The following is a 23,690-nucleotide window of genomic DNA, read 5'->3' on the forward strand; positions in this document are numbered from 1 at the left end:
TACAACCAAAATTACCAAGCAAAGCTATCACTTAGAATCAAATAATAGATCAAGAGCTTCTCAGACAAGAAAAAGCTAAGGAGGTCATCACCTCCAAACCAGTATTATATGAAGTGTTAACGGGTCTTCTTTAAAAAGAAGAAAAAAATGAATAAAATGGCAATAAATATATATCTACTAACAATTGAATCTAAACAACAATAAGCTACAAAGCAGAACAGAAAGACTCAGTGGCACAGAACATTTTGACAGCTTCCAGATGGGAGGGGAGTTGGGGAGTGGGGAAAAGGGTAAATGGATTAAGAAGTACAAAATGGTTGTTACAGAACAGACATGGAGTTGTGAAGTACAGCATAGGAAATATAATCAATAATATTCTAATAACTATGTATGGTGTCAGATGGGTGCTAGATTCATTAAGATGATCACTTAGTTATATAATGTCTAATCACTGGAATATACACCTGAAACTTATATATAATATTCTATGTCAACTAGTTAAAAAATAAAAAATGATTAAATGGCACACACAAAGAGAAATATTACTGTCCACCCTATAGTGGCCTCATAAAAATCAGACATAACGTGTATTTAAAAACAAAACAAAACACCACATTGCTTGGTGAATGAAAAGTACTCAAAAAAAGTAGCTATTATTGCCTCATGTGTTTGTAAAAATACTACAATTCTTTTTACAGGGCACAGTTTGCAGAGAACATAAATGGGGAAACTACCTTATTTGCCTAGTCATGAAGACCCTTAAGGGGCCAGAACAGAAAGGGATTTATAAATTTGGATTTCAACTAACACAACAGCTTTCTTGCTGCCTCTATCTGCTCACATAGCCCCCTTCACCTTCACTCCAACCTTTATAACACCTTCAGATTAAATTTTCTAAAAGGTAAATATAATCATATCAATTGATTGCTTAAAATAAATTAATCTGAAATCTTCAGAATGACATTATCTTTGCTTGTTATCTCTATCCTATCATATGTTTAAGTTATATGCCCTAAGCCCTAGTCACATAATGCACCAAAGTTTTCTTCACTTTTTATACCAAGTATGTATCCAATAAACATACTCTACACTAGATAATAATTAAGAACCAGATATATCTTCTCTCTGGAATTTGAATAAAACTAAATTGCGCGCACGCGTGCACACACACACACACACACACACACACACACAGTATTGTTTGTTTAAGGCTTCCAGCATCCAGTCCCCTTCTGGAGACGCACTCTAAATTTTGCTTTACACAGCTTCTGCTACAGAATCTTCATTGAATTTTCAATCAGTGTCCTCTCTTACCAAAGCCAAAGGATGGAAACATAACTCCAACTGGGTATATCAGATTTTCTACTAAATATCTGAATGTAAAGAGAGAAAAACTATTAAGAAAAATAACTGGACTGGTTATTAACCACTGCCAACTCAGCCCACTGATTTGTGACCAGATTTCTTGTTCTTCAGTTTATCTTTTCTTCAATAAATACACCTTTCCTCTCTTTTGCTTCTGTTATCTAGAATCCATGCATGCCGCCTACAACTAAAACACAGGAGTCAAGAAGCCAGGAGTGTAACAGAATCAGCGGAAGTCGACTGCAGCAGCAATCACAAAGCATGGGAGGAGAACCTGACCTAGTGGGAAGCAGAACTGCAGATACGATGGCACAATACTGGAGGCAGAGCCTAGTGCTGCTGCTATTGAAGGGAAACATGAAAATCAGTCCCCAAGACTTTTAAAGTCTAAATTCGCCAATTATCCACGAAGTCAGAAAATGAAACTATCAGTTAAAGTCAAAATAGTACTATAATTCTCTGAAATGCCTAACTCTGCAGTTTTAAAATGATTTCTGTTTTTCCTAACATACGTTATGTATCCCTGAAGTAAAACCTCATTTAGCTGGAGGTAATCTGAAAGACATTGTTCCTTAAAAGTAAAAAAAAAAGTGTGTGTGGGGTTGGGTGTTTACGGGGGATGGGACATCTGTAATTTCCCAACTCTGACTTCCTCTTTTAGGTTACTCTACCTCTTATATACTCTACCTACCACCTATAGGGCAGAAATGTCTATGTGTCTTTACAATGACAAAGTGTTATCTACCTCCCTAAAGACAAGAATGTTTGAATCTTAGTGCCTACTTATGTGCCTAGTATGACAGGTGACAGAGTAATAAAAATAAAAAATTCAAACTATTAAATATTTACATCATTGCTAGCATTACTAGACTACGGGGGTCTGAAGCTGCGGGAATCTCCCTTTTCCGTCTCCCGCACGGAAAGAGAGATGAACGAACCGGTTCTAAGTGGAGGTGGCCAGGGATTGAGAAATATTACAAATAAAGAGAAAAGACACAGAGATAGATTTTAAGCTGGGAGCTAGGAGGGCCGCTGACCTCCTCTGCTGGAGAGACAGACTGACACCTCCTGAGCCACGAAGCACATCTATTTATACTCCAATCCAATAAGGGGGTTTCACAGGAAAACAAGGAGCCTAGGAAAGCCCAGGTTCCCCCCACTCCTTCCTCCTGGACAAACACAAGCCAGGAACTAAGAACATCTCCGCACTCCCAGGGCGAGAATGCAACTGACATGATTCTGTCAATATCCCGGGCCCAGTCAACAACAATCTATAGAATGTCCACGTGTCTTCCCATTTGGCCCTCTACACTGGACAGTTAACATTTATTTCTAATCCTCACAATTATGCTAACAAGATATCATTATTCCCAGTTTACAGATACCGAAACAGACTCAAAGAAGGAAATGACCCCGGTCCACTAAGCTATAACCACCCAGGCCTACCTGAAATTCAAATCCCTCCATCTTCCAACTATTCTAAGAGATCAGAATCTAAATCAAAGGTTTTCCAACTGCAGGTCACAACCAACTAATGGATCATGAAATAAAGTTAGTGGGGCATATCTTTTGTCCATGAAATAGACAATATGAGTATATCACATGAAGGGCAAATACTGTTTCATGAAATTCAGATTTCAGTGTTAAACACACAAGGCAGTACTGTCGATTTATGTCTTACTGTGGACCATAAGCTACAGGAGTCTAAAATCCAACAAAATAAACATTGTCTTTATTAAAGTTGTATATACCAATACAACTTGATTTTTTTTTTTTAAATCAATGGCCTGATGCTTTAAAACACAGGGGCAGTAAAACCCCTCACCTAATATCCTAAAAGCATTACAACAACATTAGCAATAACAAAAAGTTTAAGGTGTTAGATAAAAAGGTGTTGGGGACATAAGTTCCATATTTTTTCCCCTTCCAGCAAAATGCTAAAACTACACTGCACATCCATAAAAGATGGCTGAGAACAAAAATGACCTAGTCATTCTTTAACTCTTCCCCCAGGCTTTTTCTAAGTCATTTTGAAAAATGATCCCTTTCTTTGCTGTCTGAGACAAGAGATCACAACCCAATTTTTGTGAGTAAATGAACATCGGGTGCACCCCAAAAAATGTTTACAAAATAATTATAAAGGCAGCGTTTATTAAAATACATTTAATTTTCAAAATTGAGCTAACAGCTGCTAAAGTATATATACATTTTTTGGGGGGACATTCTGTATTATCCAATATAGATGCTCTCAAAAAAAGCTATCTGCACTCACATGTATGACCTTATATACAACTAGAGGCCCAGTGCATGAAATCTGTGCGTGAGGGTGGGTATTGGGGGGGGTAATGTGTCCCTCAGACCAGCCTGCACCCTCTCCAATCTGGTGGGATCAGACTTAAACGGGTAGTCGGATATCCCTCTCACAATCCAGGACTACTGGCTCCCAACCACTCACCTGCCTGCCTGATTGCCCCTAACCGCTTCTGCCTGCCAGCCTGATCAACACCTAACCACTCCCCTGCCGGCCTGATTGACAACTAACTGCTTCCCTGCCAGCCCAATTGCCCCTAACTGCCCTCCCCTACCAGCCTGGTCGCCCCCATCTGTCTCCCCTACAGGCCTGGTTCCTCACAACTGCCCTCTGCTGCAGGCTTAATCCCCTCGCAACTGCCCTCCCCTACAGGCCTGGGTCCCCCTGACTGTCCTTCCCTGCAGGCCTGGTCCCCCCCAACTGCCCTCCCCTGCAGGCCATCTTGTTGTTGCCATCTTGTGTGTTGGAGTGAAGGTCAATTTGTATATTATATTTTTATTATATAGAATTGGGGGGGGGGGGGGGGCTCAGAAGGTGATGGGCAGCAATGACACTGTGGTGGTGCATTGTTTTCTTCCACAAGAGGCCATATGTCCAGACAGCAGCAGTGACCATTATGGCAGAGAATGAAATTAAAACACTCTTTGTCTTAGTTACTGGAGGAAAAGAGAAGATTTAGTAATTCTTCTAAGGTACAAAAGGAGTCATTCATGTTGAGAAAGAGAGAGATATGCTTGGAAACTTATCTACCTTTTAAAATCAGTCACAAATTAATCAATGGTAATTCAAGGCAGCATACTGAATAAATGTATTTACCTCTTTTCTCCTGTCCCTGTCTTCTCCTTTCCCAAGTTCCACTGAAATGGCAGAAACAAAATTTAAAACAAAATGTAACTATAGTACTATTGTAAAACAAGAAAAGACATCACTACATGACCACAAATTTTAAAGAATTCTGGGCACGCTGAAACCAGTTTGGCTCAGTGGTAGAACACTGAAAGGTCCCAGGTTCGATTCCGGTCAGGGGCATGTACATTAGTTTCGGGCACATCCCCAGTAGGGGTGTGCAAGAGGCAGCTGGTCGATGTTTCTCTCTCATCGATGTTTCTAGCTCTCTATCTTTCTCCCTTCCTCTCTGTAAAAAATCAATAAAATAAATTTAAAAAAAAAAAAAAGAATTCTGGGCACACAAAAAGCAGAAGAGTAGATTCATGAAGGAAAACAAGAAGAAACCACATATAAGACGCCAAAGGCTTGCCAAGGACACCTTAGAGAAGTTCTAAGTTATAATCCAACTAACCACCACTATAAGGAGAGGGAAACAAGGTACTTAGCCAGGGCACTACATGACTGACTTTATTCTGGGCAGATGAACCCCCCTTGCTCTCATTCTGAGGAGAGATGCTGGTGGTGGCAGCTTTTGCCTTTATAGGGGTGTCGAACTCAATCAGAGAAGGGGCCAAAATCTAAAATCCAGCCTAAATCGCGGGCCGAATGGTTTACTGAACAGTCATAAACTGTCATTGTGATGGAAACGCAGCGGAGTGCAGTGATGACAGCGCGGTGCAGGCCACATTGCAAGGCCTGGCGGGACAGATTTAGCCCGCGGGCCTTGTGTTTGACACATGTGCTTTAGGAGAAAGCCAGAGAGCTGGTCTCTATAAAGTAGGCATGTCTACCTATGAGAGCAGCCAGGCCTGAGAGAAAAACAGAACGGAAAGATGGAGGGCACATGAACCCTCTAATACAAAGATAAAAATAGAGAGGGGAGGGGGCCAGGGAAAAAAAGGGGACATAGGGCAAACTCTAATACAAAAGGAATGAAACATGCCAATGCACTAAAGACACCAGTTAGACAAGTGAAAAGGGTGCCACTTTACCCACACCTCACCCACCCTCCCTAGAAGAAGGTCTGATCTGCTGGTCTACACCTAATTCCACTTCACAGACCCCATCACACCAAAACGGAAGAGAATACTACCTACAGACACATTTCAATTGTCCAGGTGCACCAAGCATATGGGGAAAACTAACAGCATAAAGGAGTAGCAAGATGAAGAGAGAAAACAAATCAGGGGGTAAATGGGCATGACTAAACACCAAATTATTTATCTACAAAGTAATTATACACTGCAACATCTGGAAAGATAGTCTGTTGTCATTATTCATGGATCTCATATTTGAGAAATCTGCCCACATGCTAAAATTTATATGTAACCCCAAAATTAACTCTTGTGGCACTTTTGCAATCTTCAGACAGGTATAGAACAGCAAAAACTGGAGTTGCCTACTGTGCACATAATACAGCACTCTGCTGAAGCTCCATACCATAATGAATGAATGTCCTTTGTATGGTACCTTTAGTGCCATTGTTAATCTCTGTGCTTTTTGTTGGTAATTTCACTCTCACTCCCCACTCATAGTGCAGAAAGCTGCCTTTCTAGCGCTCCCTAAGCATAAGACAGTGTTGTGCTTATGGAGAAAATGTGGGAGATGGTTTTCGTTCATGTTGGAGTTATAATGCTGATGGCCAGGAGTATAATGCTAATGAATCAACAATATATAGTAAATAATGAGTCTTTAAACAAAAACACAAATCAAGTTTATTATTGATCAGTTAATAAAAATGTGACCAGAGGCTCACAGGAACCTAACCTTTTATCTCCCCTAGGAGCGATAGTTCAATATTTGCAAATTCAGTGTTCACAGCAACTTTATAAACATAACTACTGTGAATATTGAGGACTAGCAACTGGTTTTTAAAAAGAATATTATAGGCAAAAAAGTATTTATCTACGTTAATCACTCCAATTATCCTTAATGTGATTTAAAGTATTTTAATAACTAATACAGTTTTATACAGTACATGAAGGGGAGTCATTTATTTTTAAATTAAAAAATAATATCAGCTAACCTTTATTGAATACTTATTCATCAGGCTCTATACTAAGCACTTTACTTCTTACGTGTGGAAAACACTTAGCTCAGTGCCTTCATACAGTAAGAATTCAATAAATTATTGACTAATATTATTTATATCATTAAATTCTTACAACCACTCTGTGAAGTGATGAGCAAACCTTCAAGGTAACCTGGTTGAGTTTGAATGCAGTGAAGACACAATTATATAAGACTAGAGGCCTGGTGCACAAAATTCATGCACATAGGGGGGTGGGGGGGGGAGTGTCCCTCAGTCCAGCCTGCACTTTCTCCCATCTGGGATCCCTCTCACAATCCGGGACTGCTGGCTCCTAACCACTCACCTGCCAGCCTGATAGCCCCCTAACCATTCTCCTGCCAGCCTGATCATCCCCAACTGCCCTCCCATGCCAGCCCAATCACCCCCAACTGCCTTGCCCTGTGAGTCTGAGGGAACTGGGGAATTCAAGCTGGATGAGGTGGAGCTGAGGGGACTGGGGGCCTGAGGCGGGATGAAGCTGGATGTTGCAGGGTTTGGGTGAGGCAGGGCTGAAGGGACTGGGGTACTCCAGCTAGATAAAGTGCACGACACCTGCCGCACTCCAGTGGAGTTGAGGGGACTGGGGCACTGAGGCTGGATGAATTGGGGCTGAGAGAATGGACAACTCCAGCTGAGTGAGGAGGGGCTAAGGGGACTGGGCACCGCCATCTTGGGATTATGTGCTGCCATCTTTACAAGGGCATGATAGTCAATTAGTATATTCCCTCTATTAGATAGGGTGAGCTCTGGCACTGCATTCAGGCTATGACAAAATTAAATTATCAACTGTGGTCTTCTGTAATGAAGAGCCTACTGAAAACAAGGCTTTGGGGACAATTGGAGACAGTAGTGGAAAGCTAAAAAGGGCATGAGAACAAGGACAGTGGAGTGCCATGACTATTGCTTCTAACAGCATTGGAAAGGTCAGAAAAAAGAAAATGACATTCTTTGGGCACATTTTTGACCCAAGGCATTTGACAAAGAACAAGGCAGTTTATGACAAAATAATTCTACCTAATCTGTAGAACAGGAATCAGTAAGCTTTTTTTCTATGAAAAGCCAGACAGTAAATTTTTTCAAGGCCATAAGTTATATATTGTAGCTACCCAACTCTTGTTGTGAAGTGAGAACAATCATAAACTATGCATAAACAAATTAATGTGGCCTTGTTTCCAATAAATCCTTATATATAAAAATGTAAATTTCACATAATTTTCCTGTCATAGAATATTATTATTTTAATTTTTTTTAATTCCTGAAAAATGTGAAAAATGTGTGTAGCTTATGGGTCATAAAAAGCAAGTATAGGCCATGTTTGGCCTGCAGGCTATCATTTGCCAACCTCCACTCTAGTGTTGTCAGGACCAAAATGCATAGTCTGACTTTGTTGATTGGAAACAGGAACCTAGTGGTTATTAAACTGGTTTGTCTGGAAGAATCTTGAAAAGTCCCTAAAATCACATTAGGACATCCACCATAATACCATATGATTTGTACCAGAGGTATAGAAAGTACAACTGGTGGTCCAAATTTGACCCACTGTGTTTTTGTAAAGAAAGTTTTATGGAAACACAGATACTCCATTTATTTATATATTAGAGACCCAATGCTCACGAAATTATGCACGAGTAGCTCTCTTCCGCTTGCCTCAGCTAGCCGCCCCACCCTCTGCCACTGGTAGCTCTGCTAAGAGTAGCTTGCACCACGAGAGCCACAGGCCTTTTATGATAGATTGTCTATGGTTATTTTAGCACTGCAATGACTGTGCTGGGTTATTTTTTTCAGAGACTGTAGAACACATAAAGCCTAAAATATTTACTAACACATGGCCCCCAGAAGGGATTGCTGATTCCTAATCTATACAAATAAACAACTCTAGAAATGGCACACAGAGAGGCCAGGCAGAAGAGACATAAGCCGCCACCAAAATAGAAAATTACAGCCTCTCAAAGTTCCCAGACCCAAAGCCTGCAGAATAAAGGTACAGCAAAGTACACTTCAACGGCTCTGTGATTACATTTTTCTCTTGGCTTTCCACAAATGATCAACAGCCACTTCTCAGAGTAACCATACACTTGGGAAGGGGAAATAACCCAATCTTTTTTGGGACTATAAAGGCTAACTCTTACACTAATTTCTGAGGACACAGATAGCACCACCATGATATATATGTCAGGATGAGGGATTATAGTGGTCAAAGAATATACGTATGAAGTTCTGGAACAAGTTCACTTATTAGAGTGGATTATTCCTCCTATCTATAGTTATTTCCCCAAATGCTGAATGTACAGTTGAAAAGAGTCGTCTGAGCTGACTACCAACTGACAAAAGTCCCTCATCGATGCCATGACAGGTGGAGTGGAAGGCAGAACTGTATCAGGGAAGATCAGGGAGAAACCCCTGGAGTTCTCCCTCCAAATAAAATATTGCATTTGTAGGGAATTATCAAAGAATTCAAAGATGTAAGGATTGCAATATTCATTTAAAACAACTGTTGGCTAAAGCAGAGCACACAAATGTTTCTAGAGAATGACAGCATTTTAAACTTAATGACTACAAGAACAGCTGATAATCCAAAATGGATCTCCTTAGTGAATTAACTTGTATGCGGCTTTAGTTCTGGCAAATTGTTTCTATCTCTACAAAGAACTCCAGAAACAATGTGCTTTCATCTGGCTTGAAGAGCAGTATATATTCACTACATTGCCTAAGGCTAAGTCAAATTTCTACCTTTCATATGACCTTAGTTATTTCACCACACCACTGGACACTATGCTGACAGTGAGGGAGCAAGAGCAGTACTCTGGCTGCCTTAGTAAGACATGTATGCTAAAAGACAGACTAAGTCCCAAGAAAATATAGGTTCCTGCCACCACAATGAAGTTCAAGAAGCCAGTGGGGTGTGGCAAGTCAAGATAACCTCTCCAAATGAAAAAATGTATCACTATATCTTGTTCATTCTACAACAAAGAGAGAAGCAAAATGCTTGCTGGGCCTCTTTGGATATTGGAAACAATTTGTGTGTGCTGTGCTGCTCTATTTATTACTGAGTAATCTGAAATCCATCCGTTTAAGTGAGGCCCAGAAAATGAGAAAATTCTCTTGCCAATCCAGGCTGTAGTACAAGTACACCTGACCATAACTGACCATCTGATTGCAATGAAGCTCAAAGTGTCAACAGATCAATGTCATAAGAAGTTAATAGCAAGTCCATCTAGGACAATCACAGCAGAGATCTCTACGAGTTTTTAGGGCAAAGTCATGCTTTCTTTATCAAACCAAGATTCTCTTTTGGAAATAATTCCTGTACCTTCTTTCTGTCTGGTAGGGAATAACCATTAGGCACAGGTAAACTATAAAACCTGACCTGCCCATCAGGAATGATCATAATCTGATCCACAAGTCCAAGCAGATATGACAGAAACACTATATGACCAACTGGTTATGTATGATACAGTAGAGTCCCGATGCACAAAAATTCATGCAAGAGTAGGCCTTCCTTCCCCCAGCTGCCGGCACCGGCTTTCCTCTGGCACCTGGGACCCAGGCTTCCCTCGCAGCCCCAATTTCATCCAGAAGGACATCCAGCCTAATTAGCATCATACACTTTTATTACATTAGATAGTAAGGATTCAGGCTGGTTGTGAAACATGAGCAGGTGGCTCACATTTTCAATGTGCCTGCTCCTGGTGCACTGCTATTTCTTCCTCAAACAAGGCCTATCACTACATAAGGCATTCTCTATGACCAGCTAACTAGGAGCAATAATAGTAGTTTGGATTACAGATATTACCCAGCAATTGATTCTTTCAACCATACTGCTCCCTTGTGGAACAGTTACTAAGAAAGCTTTAAGAAGAGAACTCCTCCCACTAGACAGTGCATGTTGTGGTCCATACTGTCAAGAAAGGGAAACAAGGTGAGGTCCATACTAATTCTTGAAAGGGGAGTAATCATGTGGCTAGATTTCTGGACAGGTCTTGACAGGAAAAAGGTATGACAACTAATTTAAGGTACAGATACGTGGATGGACCTGTTAGAATAAACCAAGTGTGAAAATATTTCTGTCCCAGGTAAAGGCTCACCAAAAAGTCTACATGTGGAATCATGTACCTAATCCATTCCTTGAAAGTCAGTCAACATCTCATCTTTCCCAGCAACCTCAAAGCCTAGTCAACAGCCACGCACACGCGCACGCGCGCACACACACACACACACACACACACACAAAAAAAAAAAAAAAACAACACAGCTATAGTGACAAAACAGAGGCTCAACAAATTGTACTAGCTTGTGCTCTTCTCAACAAAACTGATTTATTTATATTGCCAATGTGCCATCTTTCTCTAGTTTATGATGTGGAGTGAACAAATAATCCTAAAAATAGTAATAACTTACAACAATGGTTCTTAAAAACTATCTCAAAATTTTGTTTATACAGTTATAGCTATATTCACTATAAGTGAATTAAAGTGAATAATCTTTAAAACGGGTATTTATTGGTCTTAGAGAACATTTTATGAACTTGGCCCCAAAGGCAACCAACTGAATAGGTAATGATGTTCACAAATAGCACCAACAAAGGATTAATATCCAAACTATATAAATAACTCAAACAACTCAACATCAAACAATACAATTTAAAAAATGGGCAGAGGACCTGAACAGACACCTCTCCCAAGACAGACAAATAGCTAAAAGATATATGAAAAGAGCCGGGACCGGTTTGGCTCAATGGATAGAGCGTCGGCTTGGGGACTGAAGGGTCCCAGGTTCGATTCCGGTCAGGGGCATGTACCTTGGTTGCGGGAAGATCCCCGGTAGGAGGTGTGCAAGAGGCAGCTGGTTGATGACTCTCTCTCATCGATGTTTCTAACTCTCTATCTCTCTCCCTTCCTCTCTATACAAAATCAATAAAATATATTTAAAAAAAAAAAATATATGAAAAGATGTTCAACTTCACTAGCAATTAGGGAAATACAAATCAAAACTACAATGAGATTATTATCTCACCCAGATTAGAATGGCTATTATCAACAAAACAGATAATCACAAGTGTTGGAGAGTGAGTGGAGAAAACATAAGCCTCATTCCCTGCTGATGGGAATGTAAATTGGTATTGCTACTATGAAAAACAGTATGGTGATTCCTCAAAAAATTAAGAATAGACTTACCATATGACCCAGATTGCTCTTCTAGCTAACTACCCAAAAATACTAGAAAATTTATTTGCAAAGATGTATGAACCTCTATGCTCATTATAGCATTATTTTCGGTGGCCAAAACATGGAGATAACCAAAGTGTCCTTCAATAGAGGATTGGATAAAGAACATGTGGTACATACATACTTACTATGGAATACTACTCAGCCATAAGAAAAGATGAAATGCTGCCATCTGAGAAAACATGGAAGGACCTTGAGAATATTACGTTAAGCTAAATAAGCCACTCAGAAAAAGCTTAGAACCATACAATTTCACTCAAATGTGAGATATAGAGCTGTAACTCATAGACATAGACAACAGTAAGGTGGTTACCAGTGATAAGAGGGTAGAAGAGTAGTAAAGGGTAATGGGCCAAATATATGATGATGGAAGATTATCTGACTTTGGGAAATGGGAACATAGTACAATGTACAGACCATGTATTATAGAAATGTACACTTGAAACTTGTATAATTTTATTAACCAATGTCACTTCAACAAATTTAATTTTAAAATATGTGGGTTAGCATACAAAACTTCATCATGAAATGCTCTTAGGTTCAGCATTAAAGAAGGGAAGAAAAAATATTTATTATTTCCTCTTAAAAATAATAAATCAGTTACATGTTAACACAAAGTTGTTTTTAAATAAACTATATTTTCAAAAAACACCAAACAAAATTCTAAGTGTTTTCTATTTTTACAAATCTCTTTAAGATCTGCCTTTAGTAGAGGACATTAGATTAGATTACCCTGCTTCTGCATCCAATCAGATGTAATATATTGTTTTGGTTGAAATATATGAAGAAAATCCAAACTCACACAGGTAATATCCAGGCATACCTCAGAAATATTATGGTTTCATTTCCAGACCACCTCAATAAAGTGTGTATCACAATAAAGTGAATCAATCTTTTTGCTGGTGGAGGGTCTTGCCTTCATTTTGTTAAAATGCAACATCTGTGAAGTGCAGTAAATAAAACGCAATAAAATTAGGTATGCCTACAGTTGAAAAGAAATAGATCATAACTTTTTCAAATTGCTATGAATATTAATTTTTAATTCTATGTCAAAACTCAACAAATGACAGTGTCTTAAAGGGTCACTGAAGTGTGAAATCTTATACTCAATCAATTAAATTTTCATACTCTTACATTAAAATCCACTAGCAATATGAATGGAATTTTTACCCATGCATAATCACTAATCAATCCTAAGTATTGGTCTACTGAGTTAGGCAGATCTCCACTTTCCCTGCAATAGCATCATATTCCAGCACACAGAGTGCTTCAAGGAATACTACCAGTTGCATCACAAAAGACTTTTATAAAGATGTATACTCAAGATCATGTTTTTAAACTAAGAACTTTTACTGCTTCATCAAAGGTATTGTTACTGCTTCAACAAAGATATTGTTAAGTAAACATTTTTTGTTTGCTGTAAATATGTTTTGATGAAAGAACAATTTGAAGTAGCTGCCGTATTTCTCCTAAGGCACCAGCAGCTTTCCCCACCATCACTTTTGAACACAGTGAAAAGTCTACACAGAAAAGGGCACTTAGAATTAACCTCATTAAAACAGTTTTAACCCTGAAAGGATCTGAGGTTCAATAAACAGTGCTTTTGAGAACTGTTTTACTAAAACAAAAATGTGTTTCTCATTCTTTTTGTTATGATGGCTTTGGGTTGGTTGGTGATATCTCTTTCATTCTAATATCCTGGCAAAAGAAACATCTTTTTCTTTTCTTTTTTTCTTTTTTTTAATATATTTTATTGATTTTTTACAGAGAGGAAGGGAGAGAGAGAGAGCTAGAAATGTCAATTAGAGAGAAACATCGACCAGCTGCCTCTGGCACACCCCCTACCAGGGTTGTGCCAGCAACCAATGTACATGCCCTTGACCGGAATCGAACCTAGGATCTTTCAGTCCACAGACCGACGCTCTACCACTGTGCCAAGCCGGTTTCAGCAAAAGAAACATCTTTATCTGCTACTTGGTTCTCTTGTGGCAGAAGTAAATGAGCAAAAATCAACTCATGCATTGGCTCCTAAAGCTTCTGTTTAGACATGGCATATACAACTTCTCATCTCCTACTGTCCAAAGCAAGTCCCACGGCCAAACCTGATGTCAATGGAAAGAAGGAAATACTCCTCCTATGGGAAGAGACCCTGTGAGAAAAGCCTAGTAAAGAAGCAAATATTTTTGAATAAGACAATCTACCACAACAGCAACTCTGTGTGTCCTCTCACCTCCACACCAAACAGCACCATATTACACAGTGAACAAACAGCCACCTGGTAACAAGCTGAGAACATTCAGAATCTTTCTTTTTAAGTAAGGAACTTATCTCCATAAAATAGACACGTGTCTTTTTTGTAAACAACCTTATTCTGGCTACCTTGGAAACAAATCCATGATTTATAACCTTGTTTTGAAGATTGTATAAGCTTTAGATTCTAAAGAAGCAACTCATATACTAACTTAGAACATAAACCTCTCATAAATTAGTTTTTAGATAAGAGCTTGTTACAGTTTTTTGAAGTTTATGTACAAAATGTGGTGTCTATGCTAATAGGAGAAAGTTAAGTGTCTGCTGTTGTGGCCATTCACCATATTCAACTTGACCAAAAGTTTGAACAGACTTTAACTTGTGGGTATTCCTACATTTTATGATCTACCACTTAATACATTAATGTAATTTCTGATTTAGAAACCAGAATTTAAAATTCCCAGCCTCCTCTACAGCTGCCTCTATTAGAACCTTTGAGAATGATTTGAAGTATGCAATGAATAGAACTTCCAATTTTACTTAAGCTCAGAGCAACAGATACATTTGGCTTTTTTTTTTTTTTTTCTTTTTTAATGGAGGCAGCATATCAGCAATGTTAACCATTTTCCAGTGGTTACAACCTGAAGTTCCTGTTGCTGAAAGAGCACCAAAGCTAAAAGGACCTACAATAAAGATGAGAACCTGACATTTAGTGCTCAGGATTAGTGGCTTTCTCAAACCTAGCTCTCCCACGTGGCTCTGGGAAATGTTCCCAGGAGCTTGGACTGAAGTCTCTATCACTAGCACTCTCCAATGACTCTGTGATCTACTTATTATTCTTTAATAATTCCTAGTCTGTTTATAATAGTCAGGGAGAGTTATTTATAAAAAAGGCTATAATTTATAATACTTGCATTATTCCCACTCTATATATAAAAAACCTGAGGCTTAAAGGTGGCTAAATAATCTGCTGATATCAGAGTTTTTTTAGGTTTGCTAATTTTATATTATATTGTTAATTACTTAAATAGTATAGGGCAGTAACATCATGGTTCTAAAATAGGAGTTGGCCAATTGTGGCCCATGGGCCAAATCCAATCTGCTTTCTACATTTTTAAATGGTGGGGTGGCAGGAAATGTAAAAGTTATATGACCTTCAACTTTCAGTGTCTATCATAACAAATCTAGGAAGCTAAACAAAACCCAAGCAAAATAAACAGAGTATTACACAAGTATAAACCATAATCATTGCAAGTATTATACACCATAATCAAATTGATGAAAATCAGTGGTAAAGAGAGAAACCATAAAAGCAGCCAGAAAAAAAAAGTTAAATGCATAGAAACAAAAACAAACAAACAAAAAAAAAAAAACAATAGGCCAAATAGTGTAGCTCAGTGGCTGAACATCAGCCGATGGTCACGGTTCCACTGCAGAGCACATGCCAGGATTGCAGGAGGAGGCCAATCAATGATTCTCTCTCATGATTATTTATCTCTCTCTCTCCCTCCCTTCCTCTCTGAAACCAATAAAAGTATTAAAGTATTGTTTTTTAATCTATAGCTTTCTCAGAGACAATACAATGCAAGGAAGAAGATAATGGAAAGTCTCTTAAAATACTCAAATAAAAAGGTGACACCACAGAATTCTATATCCAGTGAAAAAATCCTTCAAAAAATAAAAGTGAAATAAAGACTTTACCAGACAAACTAAAGTTGTTAGAAATCCTTTCCAACAGAATAGTACAAATGTTGAAGGAAGTCGTTAAGCAGAAAGAAAACAACACCGACAAATAATAACTTTCATCTCAAAAGAAAAAAAGCACCAGAACTGGTAAATATACAAAGCACTTTTCTCTTTATTTAAAAAAAAAAAATTTCCTCTAAAAGGTAAATAACTCTTTAAAGCAAACGCAATACTATATTATCAAGTTTACCATATCTATAGAAATAAAACTAGAACAAATAGTGCAGAATAAAAGGGAACAGACTATCATAAGTGAAGTGCTATAATACTACTTGAACAAAGACTAAAAAGTATACAAAAAGTAAACTAACTTGTACGGTAACAAGTAAAAAAGAAAACAAAAGTATAGCTAATAAGAAATAACGGGACCCTAGCTGGTTTGGTTCAGTGTATTGAGCTTCAGTCTTCAGACTGAAGGGCCCCAGTTTCAATTCTGGTCAAAGGCACATGTCCGGGTTACGAGCTCGATTCCCAGTAGGGACGTGCAGGAGGCAGCCAATCAATAATTCTCTCTCATCGTTGATGTTTCTATCTCTCTCCCCATCTCCCTTCCTAGCTGAAATCAATAAAAACATGAAGAAAGAAAGAGATAGAGATAGAGAGAGAGAGAGAGAGAGAGAGAGAGAGAGAGAGATAGGGATGGAGAGAGAAAGAGAGAGAAAGAAAGAAAAAAAAAACAGAATGCTAAAATATTGCTAAATCAGAAAGAAGCCTTTTTCTTTTTTAATGAGACAACTAATAACAAGGTGGCATATTTAAATTTACAGGACCCTATGGGTGCACCAGGTCTCTAGTTAAAAATAGCGGTGGGTGGGAAGAGAAAGGAAGTGAGGAGGCTAAGGGGGAATAAATGTGATGGAAGGAGACGTGACTTAAGAGTGGTGAACACACAATACAGTGTATAAATGAACTGTTGTGGAATTGCGCACCTGAAACATGTATAATTTTGTTAACCAGTTAATTCAATAAAAAGGGAGGAAAAAGACCCAACTACATGCTGTTTAAAAGAAACCCACTTTAACTATAAAAATGTAAGCAAATCAAAAATAAAGAAATAGCCGAAACCGGTTTGGTTCAGTAGATAGAGCGTCAGTCTGCGACTGAAGGGTCCCAGGTTCGATTCCAGTCAGGGGCATGTGCATTGGTTGCGGGCACATTCTCAGTAGGGGGTGTGCAAGAGGCAGCTGGTCGATGTTTCTATCTCTCTATCCCTCTCCCTTCCTCTCTGTAAAAAAATCAATAAAATATATTTTAAAAAAAGAAAAAGAGCAAAGTTGGAGGATTTAAAAAAATAAAGAAGGGCTGAAACCAGTTTGGCTCAGTGGTGGAGCGTCGGTCTGTGGACTAAAGGGTCCCGGGTTCAATTCCGGTCAAGGGCATGTACCTGGGTTGCGAGCAAATTTACAGTCCTAAATAGTCTATATTACAAAAGAATTGGGGTTTGATAGTACTAATATAAGCTTCGGAAACTAGAAAGACAATAATTAAATTTAGTAAATGGAAGGAAATTAAGCGGAAATCAATGCAATCGAAAATGGATGGAAAATAGTGACATAAAAGTCGTCTTTGAATTACCAAAATGGCTCAAGAAGAGAAAAAAACAATACTGCCCTATATCTATACCTGAAATTTGATGTTATTAAGAACCTTCCCTCAAAGAAAACTCATTCTGGTGAAATGCATCAAGAATTTGCAGAAAAGAATACCAAACTTATACAAATTGGGAAAGAAGAAAAAAAAAACAAAGGCAAACATTTCTCAACTTAACTTCCTGAAGTCAGCATTACCCAAATAACAAAGCCAGACTAAGACAGTAGCAAAAAATAAAAACTACAAATTAATGTCCATCGTGAAACAGATGGAAAAACCCTTAGGATATTAGGGAATAAAACCAATGATATTAAAAAAAAAAAAGCAAATTATGACTCTAGAAAGCAAGAACGATTTAACATTTGAAAATGTTAAATAATAAAGGAGAAAACACGTATCTCATCATCTCAGTATACACAGGAAAAAACCTGACAAAATTCAACACCTATTTATAATAAAAATTTCAGTAAAACAGGAATAGAAAACACGCACAATCTGATGAAGATTTATGAAAGGCCTGAAGCTAACATCTCACTTGATGATGAAATACAGTATGCTTTGCTGCTAAAAACCAATGATGTCCTGCATCACCAACAACTTTGCAACAATGAACTGGAGGCCCCAGCCAGTTGAAACAAAAGGCATGCAGATCAGAAAAAAGAAATTGTCTTTATTCACAGACATGACTACATACAAAGATGATTTTAAGAAATCCTACAAAAAACTAAGTTTTGGCAAAAGTGTTAAAAGTCATTCAATCATTTTCAATAGATGGTACTAACAGAACTAGGTAATCACATAGGGGGAGGGGCTCATATGATATACAAAAATAAATTAATTTAATGTTTGATCATAGATCTAAATGTAAAAAATAAAACTCTAATAAACTTCTAAAACACAACCTAGAATAAATTTTCTTACAACATAAAAACCACAATCACCAAAACACATATATATGTGTATATATAAATATATATATATATATATATATATAGAGAGAGAGAGAGAGAGAGAGAGAGAGAGAGAGAAAATCTAGACTTGAGTAGAATTTTAAAAACTTCTACCAAAAAGGAACCTTGAAAAAAATGTAAAAGCAAGCCATATATTGGAAAAATATTTCATGTAATTCTGACACCAACATGTTTAATATATATAAAGTTACAACTGTAAGATATTTAAACAGCCCACAAAAGATACATGAATGTCACCAACAAAAAGAAAATTAAAACACAAGGAGACACTGCTACACATCCATTAAAATGGCTAAGATTAAGAATCACTAAAAAATCTAAGGTGGAGAAACTGTTGGTGGGGATGTAAATTGGTACAACTACTGTATTTGCTACGTAAGATAAAATATTCAGGTTCCGGAGATTGGATTATGGACATCTTTAAGGAGTCTTCATTCTGACTACCATAAAAAGAAAGAAATTCTACTCATATGAGATTTTTAAAAAAGCAAAACTAACCTGTAGTATTATAAAGCAGATCAGTGGCTGTCTGGGATGGAGGTGAAGAGTAGGATTGATGGCAGTTGGAAACAAGGGAATTTTTTTTCAGTGAACATATAAGCCTTGACTTGAACTGTGTTATACAAGCATACATATTTGTCACAATTCAATAAATTATAGATTTCACTATATGTCACAAACCTCATAACAGTTTATTGTCAAGATCATAAATAACATCTTCAGTAGATATTTTGTTATTTTAGTTGTTTTCCCCCACAGGCTTTTAACATGCTTGCTCATCACCTCAGTTCTCTAAACTATCTTTGTCATATATCTTAAATTCCCACATGGCAGTCTTCAGAAAAACAATCTATGACTAGAAAAGAAATAATATTCACCAGTGAAAAACCAACCTTTTTGTAAAACTACAGGCCCAGTGCATGAAATTCGTGCGAGGGGGTGGGGGAGAAGAGTGTGTCCCTCAGCCCAGCCTGCACCCTCTCCAATCTGGGACTCCTCAAGGGATGCCCGACTGCCCATTTAGGCCTGATCCTACCTCTCACGATCCAGGACTGCTGGCTCCCAACTGCTCACCTACCTGCCTTCCCGACTGCCCCTAACCTCTTCTGCCTGCCAACCTGATCACCCCCTAACCACTCCCCTGCCATCCTGATTGATGCCTAACTGCTCCTCTGCCAGCCTGGTCCTCCCCAACTGCCCTCCCTTGCTGGTCTGGTCTCTCTCAACTGCTCCCCCCCTGCTGGCCATCTTGTGGTGGCCATCTTGTGTTGCAGTGGTGGTCAATTTGCATGTTACTCTATTAGATAGTATAGAAGCCTGGTGCACGGGTGGGGGCCGGCTGGTTTGCCATGAAAGGTGTCCCGGGGATCAGAGTGGGGTCTCTCGGGGCGTAGGGCGGCCTGGGGGAGGGGCCTGTGGTGGTTTGCAGGCTGGCCATGCCCCCTGGCAACTCAAGTGGAGGCCCTGGGATTTATCTTCTATAATTAAAACTTTGTAGCATTGAGGGGAGTCCAGGGCCAGCCAGGAAGCTTGGTTTCATCTGTCGCCAGGGGAAACCCAAGCCTCCTGCTCTCTCCAGCTCCTGCTGTTTTTGTTGGGATTTATCTATCTTCTATAATTGAAACTTTGTAGCCTTGATCAGAGGCCAGGGCCAGCCAGAGCGGGTGGGAAAACTTGGCTTCCTCCATTGCCAGAAAAACCCCAGCCTCCTGCTCTCTCCAGTTCCGTGGCCTCCACCATATTTGTTGGGTTAATTTGCATACTCGCTCCTGATTGGCTGGTGGGGCATGGCTTGTGGGTGTAGCGGGGGTACAGTCAATTTGCATGTTTCTTTCTAAAGCAAAACCTGTTGGCAATTCCAGTTCAAATATGGGAATTTAAAGCATGACCACAACACTGGCAAGTAGTACATCCCTCAGTTCCACGTTGTGTGTTAAGTACTGAAAATCCTGTGCGTCACTATGGCATTCTTCTAGGAGAAAGTTCAGAAGAAGTAACTACTGAGAGGAAGTAAGAAGCCAACTGACCTGTATGTGGATGTGTTTAAGAAATCATGTGATACTTTGCCCCACTAGCTTAAAGAAAACTGGACTACCACTAACAACCTTAACATTGTGTAAGCCCCAAAAAATTAACTTCCCTGCAGTAATACTAAATAAATATCATTTTTCTACACACCATTCAATATAAATCAAGAATAGGTATATCCATCCTAGGGGCCACATTTAAACTACTGTGGCCACTAAAAGGACTTATCTCCCCACCTCTAAAAATGAAGCTATAAAATACAATATGGTCTCTAAAATCATCATCATTCAAAAAAAACTCAATATTAACCCACTCTCTCTGCCTTTGCCTTACCAATCCAATTATCTCAATAGTCAATCAACCATATCAAACTAAGCAAGTTGTTTTTTGTTTTTTTTAATCATTCTGTCCTCTAACATTCTACAATTTACTTTCCCTTGCTAGTTTAGGATTCTTGAATCCCTAAACTTGACTGCATTATTCTCTTAACAAAATGAAAGTTCCAATTCAGTTGTTAAAGCAGTGATGGTGTTTGTTTTACTACTTCCTTAGATAATATTGTTCATTAATTGAGAAAAAGTGAGAATTTATCACTTCAGTATGTTGGAAAATCAGTAAAGACTGAACCCATGGATACTAATTTCTCTGAAGACTTTAAATCTACATTTATAACTTATTGAATCATCAGTCTCATGAATATTATTATTATAACCACCTGGCAGCTACACACACAGAGTTAGATTTTCAAATTTTAGAATTATTCATGCTTTTAAAAAACATTATTTTTAAACAGGTTCAGATTCAGAGTTTTCAAAAATCAAATTCGCATGTCACATTTCTGCAGGAGACGTCGTTAAGGAGTCAAAGCTAAGTGTTCAGTAAGGCCCACGTGCACCTACACCAGCACTCTCCACCGCAGCATGGTCTCCACCAAGTGCTTTCTGATGCTCGTACAACTGGAGCAGCGGGGAGGGGCGCCATTCAGGTGCTGGGTGACAAGGCGAAGCAGCCCTACTGGTTCCACCCGGCGCACCTCAAGAGCCCGAAGAAGGCAGTTCACCTCTGGGCATGGCTGGTGGAAGCAACCTATCTCTGGCCAGGTGAGCACATCGAGTGTGTGTTGCAGACCACGCTTTGCATTAATCAGTGGGACTCTGAAGGCAAGGCTGAGATCTTGACATTTGGTCGACCTTCTTACCAAAAGGATGTGTCCAATATGATCATGAACCTGACTCACTATCACCACCAACTCCTCGTGGAAAAATGCTGCCCAGGAGGCCGAGCCCTGGAACTTCTGCACTGCAGTCCGGTAGCTGCAATCCAGGCCTCCCCAGACAAACTCTGGGTGGCCAAGATCCAGCCGTCCCACGACAAAGTCTGCAAGGCTGCGACCCAGCGGCCCCCGATACTGCCTTCATGATGGGGATCCTTCGACTTCCTCCTTCAGCCCCAAACCCAACATTTCACACTCATAACACACTTATCTCTAGACTGGTCTTCACTGCTATCCCACCTCTTGGAATGGCTTCCTTCCCCTTGCTCTTTCCACTCACTCTCACATATAGTAAAAATCAAGTCATTTTTAAGACTTGTTCCATACTCCACCTGGTCCAACACTGAAATAAGTACCCTACGCTGACTCCTAAAAGCAACCTGTGCCTTCCTTACCAAATTCTTATTAGTTCATGTTAACTTTAGCACATCTGGCACATAATAGGCGCTCAATAAAATGTTGGGGGGTGGAGGGCTCTGTCTTTCTCACATCTAGATGTCTTGGGATCAATGGCCACATCTTATTTGTCCATGGATCCCCAAGGTCTAAGAATACTGACACATATAGGATGTCCCCAAAAAAATGTAGACACATTCTGAATAATTACAAAGTCAGGGTTTATTAACATACTAGAGGCCCGATGCATCAATCTGTGCAAGGTAGGCCTCCCCCCGCCTCGCTGCCAGCACAGGCTTCCCTCTGACACCCAGGACCCGGGCTTCCCTCTGGCTGCCGGCAGGTACCCAAGAGCCAGGCTTCCCTCGAAGTCCTGGCTTCATTAGGAAGGACATCTGGTCTAATTAGCATATTATACTTTTATTATTATAGAAAATTCATTATCTAAAGTTTAAAAATCTACAGATATGAGTAATTTCTTGTCAACACCTATTTTCAAACTAATGACTGTCCTAGCCCAGGCACTGCTGACACTAGCGCAAAGCAATGGAATCGAAAGCATCAAGATCAATCATTTCTTTTGGTAGTTGTGAGCCCTCATTTCATCAACTGTTACAGTTTGGACTGTAAACTTTATCTTTTATGCATCAACCATAAAAATAAAAAAAAGTCTAGTGGGTAAATTTTCTTTGTTCAAAGCTTATCTAGCTTCACCCATTATTTCAAATCAGTTAAACTCAAAAGGAGTGAAAACTAAGTTATCACATCCTTTGGACACCATGCATCCCCAAAAAATGTATCCACACTTTGAATAGTTACAATATAAAGGCAATGTTTGTACTTCAACTGTATTTTCAAATTTCAGTAGCACTTTAGGATGATTTCCTTTGTTCAAAGCTTAGAAAAGGCTGAAAAGAAACATCCATTGAGCAATCAGCTGTTAAAGTGTGTATATATGTTTTGGGACACCTATAGACACCTTTTAAAAGTTTGCTGAGTGACCCCAAACAAGAAAAAGCTACAAGAGTTCATCAGCACCGAATTAGTATTATAAGAAACGTTAAGGGACCTAGCCAGTTTGGCTCAATGGACAGAAGAGCACCAGCCTGCGGACTGAAGAGTCCTGGGTTCAATTCTGGTCAAGAGCACATGCCTAGGTTTCGGGCTCGATCCCCAGAAGGGGGCGTGCAGGAGGCAGCCGATCAATGATTTTCTCTCATCTTTGATGTTTCTATCTCTCTCTCCCTCTCCCTTTCTTTCTAAATCAATAAAAATATATTTTAAAAAGAAAAAAAAATTCTAAAATATATTAAGGGACTTCTTCAAGAAGAAAAATAAGGATAAGAAATATAAATAAAAATGGCAATAACTACATACCTATCAATTACTTTAAATGTAAATAGGTTAAATACTCCAATTAAAAGTCAGGATGGCTGAATGAAGAGGAAAAAAAGACCCATATACATGCCTATAAAAGACTCACTTCAGATCAAAATACATGCACAGACTAAAAAGAGGAAAATATATTTCATGCAAAAGGAAAACAAAAGAAAAGCTGGGGTAGCAATATTTGTAA

The 23,690-nt window shown here is 39.0% G+C and overlaps 1 protein-coding gene across 6 annotated transcripts in view; it reads right to left on the bottom strand.

Annotated features, from left to right (window-relative positions):
- Positions 1-23,690, bottom strand: part of TBL1XR1 (TBL1X receptor 1) — a 153,394-nt gene that overhangs the window by 111,366 nt on the left and 18,338 nt on the right. The window contains exon 1 of one of the 6 annotated variants that reach the window (XM_045583693.1): positions 4,493-4,513. The exons of 4 other annotated variants lie outside the window; for them this stretch is intronic. The gene's annotated coding sequence lies outside the window, so the exon portion shown is untranslated. Of the gene's footprint in view, positions 1-4,492; positions 4,514-23,690 lie in introns of those variants that run through there. One more of the 6 variants, XM_045583694.1, reaches the window with a different exon arrangement.

This window comes from Pipistrellus kuhlii, unplaced genomic scaffold (genome assembly GCF_014108245.1).
Source record: "Pipistrellus kuhlii isolate mPipKuh1 unplaced genomic scaffold, mPipKuh1.p scaffold_m20_p_2, whole genome shotgun sequence".
Classification (NCBI taxonomy): Eukaryota; Metazoa; Chordata; class Mammalia; order Chiroptera; family Vespertilionidae; genus Pipistrellus; species Pipistrellus kuhlii.